The 16522-nt window shown below is 43.0% G+C and overlaps 1 protein-coding gene across 21 annotated transcripts in view; it reads right to left on the bottom strand.

Annotated features, from left to right (window-relative positions):
* DTNA (dystrobrevin alpha) overlaps window positions 1-16522 on the bottom strand; it is a gene marked incomplete at its 5' end in the record, with an annotated part of 293426 nt that overhangs the window by 135058 nt on the left and 141846 nt on the right. Inside the window, one exon of one of the 21 annotated variants that reach the window (XM_084888335.1) lies at window positions 4013-4163. The exons of 17 other annotated variants lie outside the window; for them this stretch is intronic. Of the gene's footprint in view, window positions 1-4012; window positions 4164-16522 lie in introns of those variants that run through there. 3 more of the 21 variants (XM_084888338.1, XM_084888340.1, XM_084888344.1) reach the window with 3 other exon arrangements.

Genomic DNA, 16522 nt, shown 5'->3' with positions numbered 1-16522 from the left:
TGGTCAACACCCACCATATTCCTCATGCACACCCTGGTGGTCAGCGCACATCATAGCGACCGGTTGTTCAGTTGTTTGGTTGTTCCACCATTCAGTCTATTTGCATATTAGGGGAGATTACCTCTCTGGTCTTGATGTCTTCCCTGTGTAATAAAGATGATACATAATAAAAGTACATGGCTCCTGAGGTTTTTGTAAGGACCAAGTAGAGATAATAACTACTTACCTACAGGGGACATTTTATTTGCAACATCAGTTGTGAAGAGAAATGCATACAGGTGGAAAAGGGACTCATCAGGATTTTAATAATGCCTGACATTTGTATATTTACATGAACTCAGCCAGTCTGCAGGAGGGCCAAGCACACTGGCCCTTAAGCCTAGACCCTTTTCTCCATACCGTGTTGCCTGTCCATGTTCTATCTAAAGACACAGAAGTGGAGCAGCTGGTGAGCCACGCAGCCACGCCTCTGACTCCTCATGGTTCTCTCCCATCAGCTCAGCAATATGAGCTGGTGCATGTGTTCCATTTCTCAGACTTTGCAACCATCACAGTAATGAAAAACTGGCAAACCTGTTTGGCTTTATTTGGTTAGGCTATTTTCCTCGGAGGGTTGTTGGGTCCAAGGCTCTGCAAGATTTAAAGCATGTGCTGTGCTCTGCCAGGCAATACCACTTCCCCTCGACGTATCAGTTTAATTCTCACCACAGTGTGTGACGGTTCATGTTTCCTACACCCTCCCTAACACTGGGCATTAACTCTCTCTCCTCTTCCTATTTCTCTCTTTTAAAAATTTTTGCTGAAGATTAAAATAGTATTTGTTTGTTTACTGTGTATGTATCTAAAAGTAATTAGTAAAGACAATACCAAAGACACGATCCATGAAAGAAAGAACTGAGGAGATGGACGTCATTAAAGTTCAAAACGTCTGATCTGTGAAAGACAAGATCGAGAAGGAGAAGACAAGCCCCCAACGGGGAGAACTGTTTTCAGAAGACCCGCACTTTCATCAGGTTGCTCATTTCCCTGTTGCTGAGCCCTCCTGTTAGAAACTGTTGTTCAAAACATACAAAGGATTCTTAAGCCTCAACAATAATGGAACAAACATCCTGATTAAAATATGGGCAATGCCCTACAGACACCGAACAGAAGGAGATACGCAGATGGAAAATAACGTAGGAAAAGTTGACCGTCTTCTATGCCCATCAGGGAAACGCAGGTGAAAACAACGAAGAGATACCATCCCACAGCTAGAGGACAGTTCAGAACACCCACAACATCAAATGCTGGTGAGGAAGCCGAGCAGCAGAAACACTTATTCACTGCTGGTGGGAATGCAACTTAGTGCAGACACTTGGGGAGACGGTTGATGGTTTCTTACAAAACTGAACATACGTTTACCACATGACCCAACAACCGCATGCCTTGGTGTTTACCCAAAGGAGTCGAAAACTATGTCCATACAAATACCTGCACGTGGGTATTTTTCAGCAGAAGCAACCAACTGTGGTTCAGTAGGTGAATGGAATGTCTAGCTGATATTGAGTTATTAGGTTGGTCCTCATTTATTTTAGAAATATTGTCTCAGAGCTCAAAGGTTATTATTAATTTTACAGATGAGACCACAGAGTCAATATGATTCTTCTTTATCAGGGTTGTGTTGAATATCTATCTTTTTAATAAAGGTAAATGTTTATAGATAATTATTTATCAGAGAGGCTATGGAGCCCTAGAAATTAAAGCCAAAATGTTAAGAATTATTCATACACTACCGGTCATCCAAAATCAACAATAAAGCATATTTAAACAAGGGGTGAGAAAAATCATAATTCAACGAAACAATATTGGCAACATTTCTAATTTGAAGCAATGGCATCAAAAGTCATTTTGCCTTTTAACAATGTAAGTATCAAAACAACTATAAGTGGCTCTTCCACTTTATATTATGGAAAATAGTGCGGAGTTAAAAAACACACACCCCAAAACTAAAAATAGAACTACCATATGATCCAGCAACCCCTCTTCTGAGTATAAACTCAAAGGATATTAAATCAGCACCTGGAAGAGATATCTGCACTCCCATGTTTACTGCAGCATTATTCACAATAACCAATATCTGTAAACAATCTTAGGTGTCTGTCAGCACAGTAATGGACAGAGAAATTGTGGTACATATGTACAATGGAGTATTATTCAGCCTTAAAAGGGGAGATCCTGCCTTTTGCAACAAAGTGGATGAACACGAAGGACATTCTCCTAAGTGAGGTAAGCCGGAAATAGAGAGAAAAATACTGAATGAACTCAGTTATACATGGGATCTAAAAAAGTCAAATACATAGCAGCGGAGAATAGAATGGTGGTGACCAGGAGCTGGGGGATGAGAGAAACAGGGAGATGTTGCAGTAACAAAGGATGAGCCAGTCCAAAGATCTGCTGTACGGCCTGGTGACTACTGTTCATCCTGAATACTGGACAATTGCTAAGAGAGTACATTTCAGATGCTCTCAGCACACACACAAACACATGAAATTTATTTGAAGAGAAGATATGTTAATTAGCTTGACTATATTAATCATTTCACTATATATATCAAATCATTGTTATATTTCCTAAAATATACAATTCTTAATGCAAATAAAACTTAAGCGCAGCTGGCATGGCTCAGTGGTTGTGCATTGATTTATGAACCAGGAGGCCAGGGTTCGATTCCTGGTCAGGGCATGTGTTTGGGTGGGGGGTTCGATCCCTAATGTGGGGTGTGCTGGAGGCAGCCGATTACGATTCTCTCTCATCCTTGATGTTTCTACCTCTCTTTCCATCTCCCTACCCCTCTTTGAAATCAATGAAAATATATTAAAAAAATACAGTTAAAATCACAGAGCACAAATGGACTTAATAAATCTAAGTTTCTCTTTTTGAAGAAAGAATAGTTTGTGACTACACTTGGGATAATGCATTGGCTTTGATCATGATCAGTGCCAATCAGTGGCAAATAACTGGCTTTGGCTGAGAAAGCATTTCCAAAGGCTCTGCTACAGGAAACTCTCCGGGGAAAGTGCACAGTGGGCTGACTGGGATAGCACAGAGCTCTGCCGCTGTGGAGGTGGCTATTGCCTTTAAAGCTGCCAACTCAGCTTTGCTCTGCGAGCAGAGAAGTTGCAAAGGTTAGCCCTCAGAGAAAAAACTAAATCCCCATGCCTTAGGGAAACAAACAAACATCAACATCAGTAGGAACCGTGAGCAAGAAGCCAAATAAGTTATTCATGAAGGAATTTCCTCCTTGAGCGAGAGCCTCTCAAAGCCTCCCCCTGGAAGCAGGCTGCCCGTGGATCTGTAAACAAGTCGGGAAGTGGAGTCCCTGCTCTGGGGATGGATGCTTCGCGAAACCACACCGAACTGCTTGCTTTTTGCTCTCACCCACCCCTACACAAAACAGTTCATTGTATACTAACCCGCATTGCATTTACTTCTATTTGTAAATCCTCTGGACATGGATGACCACCATGCCTGAGAGAACAGAACACGAACGGTAATAAAATATGTTGTAAAAAAAAAGTGTAGAGGAAACAGAAGTATTCATTTGGACGGGAGAAAGCCCAGATACAATAAATTCACCAGAGAACACGCAGGAGAGCTCTGTCCCGCCGCGGAGCTGCGCACGTGAGTCCAGCAGCTTTGGGCCAGTGCCCGGATAGGGTGTCCTCGGGGGAAAGTGGACCCTTGAGAGGTTCCAGGAAACCCTGCTCAGCTGCACGTCAGTCTGACGACACTGATTGTCACATTTTAGTCCTTCCTTTCCAGGTCCTTCCCTTTTACGCGCACACCCCCCCTCACACACATTGCCACGGAACCAGAAACATTCGCAACGCTTTAGATTTGCAAATTAACAACATGGATTTGGAGGTGGGGGAGGTGGGGAGGGGGGCAGCATGTGGGGGGCGGCAGTGAAATGCCACCCGGCCAGTTTTGCCGCAGAAGAAGGAAGAGTTCAGTCTTACAGACTGTGCCTTACCTGGTTGTGTAGTTCACTGCCCCACCGTGCCCCTAGCTCTTCTTCGGAAGCACTACAGATGCTGAGCGCTACAGGATTTGACCTTACACGTTTTCCCCAGAAGAAACTCCACGGTAACCTTTCACTTCAATAAAACGCTGTGCTCCTTCTTCCCCTTGTACTCAACACACAGCAATCTAATACACCTCATCATGTGGCTCGTTACCATGGTAGCAATGAATCCAGCTGCTGAAATACAAAAGACTGACAAAAAAGTTGCTTTTCTCCCCTCCACCCACCCTGACAAAGTCAGATTTTTTTGTGTCTGGATGACAAGTCGAATCTGAATATATTTTTGTTGCTGACTCAACTTTGTGAGCAAGAAAAAAAAAGAAGAAAACGGAAGAACAGAGTTGTATAAGAATAGAAGGTGTCCGGAGCACTGCGACCAACTAATGAAATGACCGCATGCAGGTTTGAGTTGCCTCTAATCCCCTGGAATACTGATGATTATCTACTACTCCTTTTAACCAAACATTTTTCAAGGCCAGTTACCAACTCAGCAGGAAATACAGCAATATCCCACAGCTCCTTGAAAAATCTAAAAACATGTTAAGTGACTCAGTAAACACAGATGCCGAAAACACTAGGTTAGTATCGGAAGGGCGAGACTCAAAGTGCTTTTCTTAGGGCAAACTGCTAATCACAGCTCAGAGGTGGGAGGTAAAAAGTTCCATTCTTTTTCCCACCAACACCCTGCGTGTTTAACCATTATTTAAACAGATCTGGTTTCAGCACTATCTGACATGGTCACAGTTTTGGATTTGTGGTGATAATACAAACTCCTAGAGTCCAGCAAACTCTGTTTGGGCTTTTACCAGAAGAGTGGGAGGTCTTGGAGAGGGGGCACTGTGGACTCTGAACAATCCTGGGACCCTCTCCCCCAAACCAACAGCTGCATAATCAAGCTTAAGGACACCCCACCACCACCACCACCACCACCATCACCCCAGTTTATTCCCAGCACTTTAAGGAAGGCTGATGAGGGTCCTGGGAAACAGGGAAGGCACAGTGGCTGTTTCTGGATGGACAAAGCAGGGGATGAGTGAGCTGGTGGAGGGAACCTCCGTGGCGCTCACAGCATTCTCCGCTGGGCTGCACTCAGGAGGGGTCTGCACAGGCTTTTCCTTCGTGTTCCGCGTGCAGAGGGAGGCGGAGGGGAGGAGCTCCTCAGAGGAGCAGCTGTGGAGTCACACAGACGTGGGTTTGAAACCAGACTCTCGCCCACACTAGTGTTGTGGTCTTGGGTGGATCATTCAACGTCCCTAAACCTTCGTTGCTCCTCTGTCAAGTCCCCACTTTAAAGAGTTATAAAAAGGATGAAATGAGAAAATGAGCAAGAACTGAGCTTTAAACACACCAAGTACTCAACAAACGATGGCTAGTGTTCTTTAGTGAAAATGCCCATGAGCTTCCAGGAAGAGGGATGAAGAGAAAGCCCACTGACACCCGACGTTCCCTTGCTGATCCAACCGTCACTCCCAGCCAGACACACGCGATCAATCTCACCCTTCACAGGAGGAGTTTGGACAGGGACACCATATCAATATAATGATCATTTCAGGCAAAGAGCGAGGCTTGCCTGCTCTCCCCTACAAACCATCTAGGAGAGTGATTGGCAAACCTGCGACTCACGAGCCACATGCGGCTCTTTGGCCCCTTGAGTGTGGCTCTTCCACAAAATACCACGGCCAGGGAGAGTCTATTTTGAAGAAGTGGCGTTAGAAGAAGTTTTAGTTTAAAAAATTTGGCTCTCAAAAGAAATTTCAATCATTGTACTGTTGATATTGGGCTCTGTTGACTAGTGAGTTTGCCGACCACTGATCTAGGAGGTTCTGACCTGTCAAAAGGTTGCAAATATTCTAATTTTTGCTAAATGAATTATGGGAAGAGTGTTAATCTTGGAAGCTGATTTAAATATTTTAACCAAAAAAAAAGTACACTCAGTAAAAGAGCTAATTTTGATATTTATGTTGTATTCTCAAGGAATAGTCTTTTTCCCCCCCAATTAAAATGGGGTATAAGGAATTTTCATCATAAGAAGCTTCATAATAAAAGGTGTGCACCCAGGCTGCCTGCCTATTTAACAATTTACTGATGTCGGGTCACCAGGAGCCTTTCAAAGGTCCCCTTGATCTGTAACAAGGGCTGTAAACTGCTCACCAATAGACCTCTCTCCACAGTCATCTAACTCAGGAAATTACCTGACACCAAAGCCAATTGCACAGGCACGTTAGCACTAAGATCTCTTTGAAGGCTTCCATGCAAAGAGGCAGCCAAGGGTTTAAAAACAAAGCAAAGCAAAACAAAAACATGGCAGAGAAAAATCTTCATCCCGTGAAGTTGCCAGAAAGAATACAATGAATGCTCATGTTGCAAGGTTTCTCTATCATTTTTTTTTTATCCCTTCAACAAATCAGTAGAGGTTATTAAAATAGTGTTGTGACTCCTGATGGCACAGCCCTGTTAAGGTGTGAGGAAGGCAGAACAGCCAAAAGGCAGGAAGCACGGGCCCCGGACAATTGCAGTCCTGGTCCTCTGCAGAGCAGATGATGAGGGAAAGACTCGTGGAACCACAATGTGAATAATTCATAACTGTTCTCAGGTGTGGCTGGCTGCATAGAGACTCTCCCTGTTTGCTCTCATTTCTTACCTGGAGTCCTTTTTTCTCCTACTGATTGGTCATGTACCTAATTGTTTTTCATTTTGTAAACCTAAGAGTCTATCATTCATTTAGTAGAGAATGTAGCCGGCTGCTGGAGCATTTCACATGGTCAGCAAACATCCTGTGTCAGGGGGTAAAGCGATTGGTTTGAATTCTCCTGAGCATTAGCGCATATGATGTCAGTATATTTGGTTTCACAAAGTTTTAAATCCTCTTTTTCAAATGTTAGGATTAACGTCTTGCTCAGTGTGAGCGAACTTTGTAATCTGTGTTGGTATGACCCACTTAATTTCCTAGGAAGAATCCAGTCACCTCGGGAGAAACAGTCTTGGCCACACAAAGCTTCAGAACAGACCAGGAAGTGGACTTGCCAAGCCCGGGGCCCACAGAGAGGGGAGGGTGCGTGGAGGTTATATGCTTCACTGCTCTCTCTTCAGGCACGAGGGCATCTCATTTACCACAAACTCAAGGTCACAGGTTGGGCTCTGAGGTCACAAGCTTGAATTAAGAGGTCTGGCTACAAGAAACCCTTGGCTGCTAATGTCAATAAAATGAAAACAAGACAAAACAATTTGAACCTCTGTAAATGAAATTTGGGGAGGGTCACACATTTAAAAATATTTTTTTATTATACCACAAGTGTTTTATTTTTTTGGGGGGTGGCACATAAGAAAACTTGTTAATAGCAACAATGACAAAAAGAGATTCTAATCTGAACAATTTTTGCAAGCACATAGTTTCTTGGGCCACTTTGAACAGCTGACCGAAAAAAAATATTAATCGGATTAGTATCTGCTCTATTTCATAAAAATTTCTTATGAAAGAACAAAGCTGTTGCAAGCTATCTCGACTTATATAACTCAATATCAAGATATTCTATTCTGCCCTTAAGATGTTTTCGAAACACACATCGCTCTTTTGAATTGTATTAACGATGCTGTAAATAACAGGGGCTCTTTGTGATTTCCTGCTGTTGACACATCACACAAAATATATTTTTTAAAAGCACTGTAAAATTGATGGCTACATATCCTACAGATAACTTACTATGAACCCTGAGTCATTTTATCCTACCCACCTATGGAAATTTATTCCCAAATGTAGAGATTTATGAAATAACATTGAAGCACACATGATTCCACTCTCTGATAACCAAGATGTACATTTTGATGTATTTCTTTATGTATTAAAACTATTGGATCATTTTGAATATTGCTTTTTTTTGTTTAATGAATGACATGTAAAATAAACACAGTATGGTATTATCTATTCTTTCAAAATATTTAAAAATATTTGCATAAAATTCTATTTGGATTCACCAGAATATATTTAGCCATCCTTATTGTTAAATATATATTTAGCTCTTTCCAGGTTTCTTCTTTTTGTAAGCCATGTACCTTTATATATAAATTTTTGGTCATACTTTGGACAATTTCTTTTGAATAGATTCCTGTGGGGGTGAGGGCTATTGAGTTTAAGTTAGCAAGTCTAAGTGCAGGATTTCAGAATTGGCAGGATGCATACCTATAATTTCGTATAACACTTCACTGTATTGATGAGGAAACCGAGACTCACCGAGGTGAGATAACTGGCAGGAAGTCCTGCCATGAATTCCCCCAGGGCCAGGGCAGGACCTGGAGTCCTGGATCAGCTCCCTTAGCTTTGGTAACGTCACCATGCTGACTCTCAATGGCGGTTCATCTAGGAGGTGAATCCCTGACGCAGTTGGTACCAAGGGAGTTGGGAGGTCAGGATGTTCATAACGTCAGTGAGCTCCAATTGATATAAAAGTAGGAAGAGCTCTGAAGGTTCTGCATTCTTTTATGGCCTCATATTCTGCCAAGAGGGTCTATGTGTTGAGTGGCAGACTCTAGGTAACTCACAGGGGGCGGGGAAGAAGGGGTGCCCGCTCTTCCTCTGGGACAAGCCCAACCCAGGAAACCAGGGGTGACGGCACTGCCAGGATGATGCCTCATCTGAGTACATCTGTTCTTTTTTAGCACGAGGGGAAGGGGTAGGGGAAGGACGTGTCTGAAAATCAAGTCTACCTGTGAAGTCAAGGAAACAAGGAGATTCCTGAGACCTTGCTCTTAAGAGAATTCATTTTCTTAGTTTGAAGGCACAGTACTCAGAGATCCTTGTGTGTGTGTGTGTGTGTGTGTGTTGTCTCTTGCATGTGGCTCATTCTAAAATGAGATGACTTGTTCTAACTCAGTATGTTTTAATTAAGTGCATTCTAAAAGCACATACAGTATAAAATGTTGTCAAAAAATAGAAATGCCCTTCAACCTGGAAGGGGAGATAAAATATGGATAAAGAAAATATAGCTGTAGATTTAATAAATGAGAAAATATAATTAACTGACTTGACAGTAGATAGATAATTTAATTAGTGTTGTTTAGCCAGAATATTGCGGAGGGGAGCGGGGGGGGGGGGGGAGGAGGGGAAGTACCCATTTAGGGTAGTCTAAGCTCGGAAAGCATTTGCTGTGGGGATGTTAGATATAGTTTCCCAGATTCTTTAACTCTGTGTTTACAGACTTGAAATATATGAGCAGGCAAACATCTGAAGGTCTATGGAGTATGTACCCCTAGACTATGCGTATGTACCCCCAGAGCATAGATAATGATGCAGATCAGATGCAGGTGTAATAGAAGCTGGGCTTCTCCCTTCCTTCCTAACCTCCTGGGAAAAGGACACGTGTTAAGTCATCAGTGATGAGGTGGGGAGAGGGCAGACGTAACTGCCTATGAAGTAAAATGTGCATGTAGATTACAGGGAATGGCATGGAGAGACCAGAAAGCAGATGCAATGCCATGCCCCTTGCAGGCCCTCAGTGGAAATTAATTGTTCATGACAATTATGAAAAAAAAAAATAAAGCCTATTAGAAAATGAGGCAACAATACCATTAAGGTAGGACTGTAGGAGAACAAATTATTATGGGAAAACACAGAGTAAGAGATAGTTGGAAAAGATGTAAGGTGAATTAGGGGGAAAGGTAAAAAAAGAAGCATATGTAGTTCAAGAGAACACACAACAAAACCACCCAGAAGGAGGGACAGAAAAGAACCCTGAAGAAGTACTCCTTATTGAGAAAGTGGAATAAACTGAGACAAATAACAATCTAACATGGGACACTTCATTCTATACACTTGAATGAATTCCAGGGTTGGAATGAATGGAAAAGGTTGATGTGGTAAACATCCTTTATTTACACTGACTCATAATAAAGACCCTGGACCTCCTGACAAATGCTCCACTGGCAGGGACCATTCATCTGCCTTTTGGAGGCGCCCATTTTGGATATTGAGGAGCTCACTGGAGCCAACCTGGGAGGTATTACCGAGCTCCATGCCTCACATTGGCCATTGCGTTCCGTTCACAGCCTCCCGGGGACATGGGAAATGGAGAAGCCACACCCCTCGGTGAAGGATACCCCGGAAGGGAAGTGACAGAAGCCGGTGCAGAGGCAATGAAGCTGTGGAGAGTGTAGCTGCACATAAATAACGTGAGCAGGTGCTCCCTTTCCACCCATGGCCCCGCAGTGGGCTCCTGCCAGGTGACACATTAGGAAGGCCCTCTAGATAGGATATCCTAATCATGACTCATAAGTAACGCAAGGCAGGAAGGCCTGGCATTCTGTGTTGTTCATCAGAAATCAAGTGTTTTTGGAGGACACTTTACATCCCATTCCATTTACAGCCTCCCAGTGATGTGTGAAATGGAGAAATTTAAGTGTTTCTATTCACCTCTACACATACACTGAGCAGAGAGAAACCCTAAACTCACCCTAACCTTACCCCTACCATAACCCTAACCCAAATGGGGAAAGCCATTTGAGAGCATGAATCCTAGCAGATTCTTCGTTCTGTATCCTGTGAAAGTTATGTCGAAGATGTTAAGGTCCAGTCCCTTTGCTTCTCTCATCATTCAGTAGATAGTCTTATAAGACTACAGGAAAGGACATTATTTTTGTGATTTAACTAGAGGCCCAGTTCACTAAATTCATGCACAGGTACAGTCCCTAGACCTAGCCTACAATCAGGGTCATCTTCCCCAGCTACCCACAGCCAGCCCCACCCCACCCCCACCACCCACCTCGGTTGGTTTCTTGTTCACCATCAGGCGATTGGAACCTGCTGGCTGGGGAAAAGGATTGAGAGGTGATCAGTTGCCTCACAGTGAGAGGTTGAGCCATCATTCTGGTCATTCCACCAATAGGGTCAATTTGCATATTATCTTTTTTATTATATAGGATAGAGACTTGATGCATGGGTGGGGGCTGGCCGGCCTGCCCTGATGGGGGCCCAAGATCGGAGTGGGGGTCCCTGCTGAGGGGCAGGGCTGGTGGGGGTGAGGGGCTGCCCACGCCCCTGGTCAGGATAGGGGTCCCTGCTGGGGGGTGGGGCCAGCTGGGGCGAGGGGTCACGATTGTTCTGGTCTCTGTTCATTCTGGTCTTTCTGCCACTTTGGTCACTGGGCTTTTATTATATAGGATGAGCTACTTCTGAGGAAGTTAGTGTTTTCAGCAGCTCATTAGAAATGTCTGGGGTGGCCAGGGCAGAATTAAGGCTTGGGTCACCCAACTAAACCTAACATCAATGTTTCTGTTATTCATTGCTGTTCTTCAGACTCTCACCTCCACTGGTTACTAGGCAACCACAGCTTACTGAAGTGAGTATACACTAAGCATAAACTTTATGTGTGAGTATGAAAAGGATCTGAATATTTTAGTGAGAAGGCAATCATGAGCTGAACTAGACTATTATCTTTATTAGTTAAGACAAATACAAGGGCCTTGAACATTTTTCAGAAACTGGATTAATAATATTTTGCCGAAAAGGCTTTGTGCTTACAGGTGACAACTACACACGACAGCCTCACACTGGACCATGCAGAAAATGTCAGCCATTTTTATCCAATGGAGGGATTCCTGTTAAGCACGGAGTTATGACAGAGATTGACAAGCCCTGCTTCTGAGGCCCCTCACGCCTAGTATGGTAGAAAGGGAGAATCCCAGAGAGGAGGAGGAGGTTTTTAGATTAGGGTCATGTTACTATTGTGTTACCGTCTGCATGTGTTTCCTGCCAGAGGAGAACTCAAGGTTCTGTAGAGAGGTGCCTGGGACTCAGGTGGTGGCAGGCCTTTGTCTTTCTCAGGGTGGAACCCACATGGAGGCGGCATGTGAACTGAAGGCTGTGTCTGTGGCGGGATACACCATAACAGGGTCTAGTCTGTTGAACTGGCCATGAGAGAGTCATTTGCTGTGGCTGAATGGGAAGAATGGAAGAATTCAGCCATATCTGAAATGTAGCAAGGTTTTTTTTTTTTCCTCTCCAAATGTGTCTTTTTAGATGCTACTACCCTGGGAAGAAATTCAACTTCAGAAAGGAAGCCATGTGATCCTGGAGTTTATATTTATTAGGAAGGCATGGTGCAATATAAAGACCTGTTCTGAGAAAAAGACAGCTACCTTACTTACGTATGCAACTGGAATTGATATAAAAAAGTGCGTGTATTTTTCTGAGTCTGCAAGCATATTTTAAACACACATAATCACGGTAAACTCCCTAGCTGACTGTTACAGAATTGTTAGGAATTAACAGAATAGAGAGGTACATTATTCCTCTGCTTTGATGATTTGAAACCAACAGATTCAAAGTTTAAGATTTTGCTAAAATGAACTATACAGGTTCAAAAAGTCTGATTTTAAAAGTTACAAGATCAGTTGATGGTTAAAATACAAGCGAAAACAAACGGTCACTCTCATGGGGACCAATATTAAAGCACATTATTCATTTTTGTAAACTCACCATAATCCTTAGTTTTTGTTAGGAAAACAACACCGTTTTAAAAATTATACTCACATAGAAAGAAAGAGCATTCTGCAAACTCTTCTGAGGAAATAAAGGGCCAATTGACCAACAAAGACAACTGAACAAGGCAGGGACAGAACCAGGAATACCAATGGAATTCTTATTTTTTTCCAAGATACTATCCAGCACTCAAAGACAGACACAGCAGTATACATATGCTCATACTGTAAAAAATTCTTTTCCGCCCTAGCTGGTTTGGCTCCTGCAGACTAAAGGGTCTCAGGTTTGATTCTGATCGAGGTCACATGCCCAGGTTGGGGGCTTGATCCTTAGTGGGGGGCATGCAGGAGGCAGCACATCAAAGATTCTCTCATCATTGATGTTTCTATCTCTCTCTCCCTTTCTCTCTGAAATCAATAAAAATATATAAAAATTTTTAAAAAGAATTACTTTTCCACTTCTGTATTTTCAATACATTAACCATATAATAGTAGTAGACCAAAGTCATAGCTTTGTATCTTGCTGTTTTACTCTATGAGGTATTTATGGAATACACATGTTTAAAAGAAGTGAATATGTTACAATCACTTCGGATGCCATTTTTAGCACCACGTTATGCTTGTCATTGCCTGGATTATTGCGGTATTTCCATTAAAGGGCAATTTGGGTTTTCACACAATTAAATATTCACAGTCATGCACACAAGAGAGTAGGCAGGATGTGGCCAGGGGGACATTTCTGGTTTGTCCAGCTGTATGTCTAGCACCTGGCAAAGCTCCTGATAGTCACTTAATTCTCAATAAGTATTTGATGAATAACAAATCTACTTCTACAGATTATAAATCAAAATCAAAATCAATCTAATTTCCGCAGTCTCTTCTCCTTAGACTCAAAACTTCTCTTTGGGGGAAATAAGATGAAGAATCTAGGAACAATGGCTTGTCTGTTGTTTGGTGGAGGGTAGCTGGGTCTGTGGTTGGCAAACTCATTAGTTAACAGAGCAGCAAACCGCAGCTCGCAAGCCGCAGTTTGCCAACCACTGAGCTAGGTGGTAGGATATTCAGATGGGTCTTGGTTGTGGCTTTGTTGCTGATTTGTTGGGATGGTACATGATATCTCTGGGCCTCATCTTCCTCAAATGTAAAATTAGGGGGTTGCTAAGGTCTGAATGCTTGTGTCCCCCTCAAATTCACATGTTGAAATCTTAATGCCCCAGGTGGTAGTATTAGGAGGTGAACCCTGTGGGAGGTTGTGGAGAGAGGCTACAGTGTTTGGACAGGTTCAAGCCTCGGACTAATGAGAGGGCACCAACCTCTCGTGGCAAAGCCACGTGCAAGTCCCAGAACAATTATAGCTAAAGGCTATCATTGTAAGCTTGACCTTATGGTCCAAACCTGTGGTCCCATGTTGCTGATATGGGCTGCAGGAGGTGCAGCAAGAAAACAAAGCCTGATCAGGTGCATGTAATTGAGTAGATTCAAAACCCAAGAGAATGTTGTAAACATCTTGACCATGCCCTTACTTTGCCTTGTGGAATCTGGCTATAAAATAAAGACTCAGCTTGCAGGCTGTGGCACTATCTCTTTAATCAGAGGGCAGCATCCCACCTAGCCCCAGCTTTATTCTCTTCTCTGTCTTTTCTAATCCTTTGCCACCCCCGCCCCCCCTCAGGTTCACCCATGTCTGTGATGGAGCGGCACAGGAGGTGATTAGACTGTGGCTGTGGAGCCTTTATGAATGGGATTAATGCTCTTATGAGAAAGACCCCACAAAGCTCCCTGGCCCCGCCCACCAGGTGAGGTGGTGTCCCCTGGCCCCTCCCATCAGATGAGGTGGTATCCAGTTATGCACCAGGAAAAAGGCCCATCCCAAAGCAACACTAGGCTAGCACCTTGTTCTGTATTTCCAGCCCCCAGAACTGTGAGAAACACATTTCTTTCTTTCATAAGCTACCCAGTCTCTCATATTTTGTTACAGCAGCCAGAATGGATTAAGACAAGGGTCTAGGATAGACTTTAGAAAAAATATCCCTTATGAATTCTAAATTCCATAATTATAATCTGTGGCAAATTTAACTGCGATATTACTTGGAATAATTATACTTTATTTATTCCAGGCTCCCTGGTGCCTAGTCCAGAGCCAGTAAACCTGAGAGATGTGTAAAATTTAATTAACAAATGAATGAATTACCATTCCAGGTATAAATGTTGTCCTAAACATCATTAGAATTTTTCACAAAAGGAAGGAACCTTTCACTATGCATGCTGCTTCTTCCTTTTTCTACAATTAAAATAAAGTCAGAAGATAGCTTTTTGGAAATTCTGAGTTTCATTCATATCAATTAGTATTTTTATACATAATATTTTAATAGTGTGATTAAAAAATTAGAACACGTTTATGCACTCTCTTAAGAAGTGCTAATAGTATCGGTATGTCATTTCAGAAATATTCTTAAAGAGAAAAAAAAGGGAGACAGAATCCTTGCCTTTAAAACTTCCTTCTCTAGTGGTGATTCTAGATAACATACAGCCCTAAAGTCCCATCAGTCCACACTTTTGGACATCATCATTTCCAGGCATATGCTCGCATCCATAAGTGAGGTTTGTGCATAAGTAGGTCTCAGCCACAAGATGCTGCATCTTTGAAGCTCTCATTGCACAGGAATAGGGTTAATTTTAGCATCAGCCTAAACATAAACTCATTTGCCAATGAGAAAAAGATCTGTAGACTTATAAATAGCTTACTCCTCAGGAAATATTTTAAATAGAAAGTCCTAGCATTCTTATACAAGCAAATTTGCATAGGATTAAATTATAGGATCTTTTAGAGTGGCAGTGAAAAGATATGGCTTAACATGCTGGTTCTGCCACTTATCAGAAATATGACCTTGGCAAGTCACCTAAAGTTGTGGAACCCTAGTTTTCTTATCCAAATAAGGGAGAAATAATAGGCAATTTTAGGGGTTGTTATCAAAGTTAAATAAGAGAATGTGAGTGTGGAGCATCTGCTTTGGTGTCTGGGACAGAGCGGCACAGGTCCTCTCAGTACGGCCCTTGCCCCACAATGGACTCTCTTTTTGCTGGTAGTGGCCACCGTGTTATCATCTTCACGGAACCATATCTCAAAGTATGGCCCTCCTGCTTCGTCTAATACCAAGGAGACTGCTTTGAGCTTGGTACAGGCGGTTCACAGATTAAACTTGTCCTGGATGAGAATTTCTGAGGGAGGTCAGATGGATAACATGAGAACGTGCAACATGAGCCCATGAGTGACTGAATGAGATGGCTTTTTCTTGAGGGGAGGGGAGGGTCTGTCATCTACAGTAGAGCTGATCTTCTAGAAATGACCCACAGGATTGTGTGAACTCAGAGACAGCACTGATAAGTGTGGACACAGGAAGGGTTTAGCAAGGACTTCACAATGACTAGGCTGGTACAAGTCACCAAGGAGTACATGTTGTTTGTGGGTGAGGGGGGTTTGGAGAGGGGTGAGGAAGCAAGGAGAGTCTAGGCAGAAGAACTGGCCTGGGAAAAAGTAAAGGCCCCAAGAGCATGGCTTAGGGAAGGCAGATCATGCTTCTGTTAACAGAGGTCAGCTGACGAGCAGAGAGGAAGGCAGCAGGACTCAAGAGGTCTGCTGTGCCTGTGTTATGACACGCTTAGGAACATAGACCACAGGCTTAGGAAATTAGGCCACAGGTGTAGAAACATAGACCACAGGTGTAGGAACATAGGCCACAGGCATAAGAACATAGGACACATGCTTAGGAACATAGGACACAAGTGTGGGAACACAGGCCACAGGCATAGGAAAATAGGAGACGGATTTTGCTCGGCAGCTGATGGGGAGCCTGCAGTGGCTGTGAAACAGCAATGGGCGGTGGACATTAGGTCCTATTGGCCTGGTGGTTAGGCACCCACGATGTCCCACTTTCCCGTGTTGTTTTCTGGATGTTATTTTATAGTCTCACAACAGACTAGACATATAGT

Source organism: Pipistrellus hanaki, assembly GCF_964339955.1.
Source record: "Pipistrellus hanaki genome assembly, chromosome: 6".
Classification (NCBI taxonomy): Eukaryota; Metazoa; Chordata; class Mammalia; order Chiroptera; family Vespertilionidae; genus Pipistrellus; species Pipistrellus hanaki.
Note: the sequence above shows the minus strand (reverse complement) of the source record. Positions and strands in the feature narration are given on the sequence as shown.